Genomic DNA, 1,567 nt, shown 5'->3' on the forward strand with positions numbered 1-1,567 from the left:
CGTACAGTGGACAGTGTTGAAATTGGTGTCACTGTAAACACAGTTAAGTGATTTGAATGATGTATCTTTGCATCTTGTATCTTGAAAGTAACGAGTTTTATAGGCGACAGAATTTTGTACACAATGAAATAACATATTCCTGACTTGGTCAACGCGTTCTCGATTTTCTTAGCGGACTTAAACTATGGTGACTTAATTCATGATATTCATTAATTAGACAGCTAACGCTTTCAAATAGTACCACACATGACATGAAAATTTCAATTGACCGCACGATAAAAAATTTTAAAACCGTAAGATCGGATTGAAGTCAATTTGCAACGCACGCGTAAAATATAGCTCGCCCTCTTTCAAAATTATTGAACACGGTTTCCTACATTAGACAATCGTAAAATTGGTATCGGAGTGAATGTATGATTGCAAACTGTATCTTGACAGGGACGAGTTTTGTAAGCGACAGAATTTTGTAGACGATGAGAAATTGCGCACTAAAATGGACAAAAGCAATGCAACCAAGGTGAACATATCTGCATCTGTCAAAATTATTTAACACGGTTTGATAGATTGGAAATTCTTCAAATTGGTATCACTGTAAACTAGACAGTTAAGCAATTCCAAGGATGTATGTTTGAAACCTGTATCTTGCAGACAATGAATTTTGTCAGGCCATAAAACTCAATTTTGAAAACGGAGAATGGCATCCTACAGAATTTGCTGCACTTTCCCTCCTCCACGAAATTTCCACGTAACGCGCGCGGTAACATTATCCGCGGGAAAATTGATATCTAAAAATAACCTAAGAGGGATTTCGATGGGAATAGGGCCAGTATGAGGGATTACTTCTCTTACCTTCATAATCTCTTGAGATAATATGACATTCTGGCTTCAAGCGTTTTTTTGCTTAGTGAAATCCTATACTGTATTTACTAGTTCAGCGTTTGCACAAACGTATTGCGATCTTCTCTCAGTCGTTACATTTATTCGGCAATAATTTTCCAACATAACTGCGATAGGGATTTTTCTCCTCGTTTGGTCACGACTATGTTATTTTCCTGACACACCAAATCACACAGTAATGTATATGCATATGATTTTTTTTTGTCGGAGTTTCCATGTTTCCTTTATTTACATATCCACCCTGACATCTAATGCACTATGATTGGCTCATTCCGATCATGCACCTGCAAATAATACAGGACTCTCTTTTCCCGCCAGGGATCCAGGCCCATTTTTAGGGCGGGGTAAGAGGGAGTCCTTGAACAAGACTAATGCAGTATTAAAGCGACTTACAAACTGAACGTTTCAAAGAGAAATACCGATATTTTTATTTGATAAACGTAACTTCTGTATGTAAACAGATTCGGTGTCAAAAAAATGAAAATTTAAGGTCATCACACAAGCTCACGAAACCGAGGCTAGGAGAGGGGAGGGGAATAGGGAAGTTTTTGTTGTGCATTTCTTTGCCGTATTCTGAACTGAAACAACTTCGTCAGAAAATCAAATTGAAAGTTTTGACGAGATCGTGAGCATGAATCGTTCATTCTCGATCTTTAATTCAAAACCGTTC

This window comes from Montipora capricornis, chromosome 10, assembly GCF_036669925.1.
Source record: "Montipora capricornis isolate CH-2021 chromosome 10, ASM3666992v2, whole genome shotgun sequence".
NCBI lineage: Eukaryota > Metazoa > Cnidaria > Anthozoa > Scleractinia > Acroporidae > Montipora > Montipora capricornis.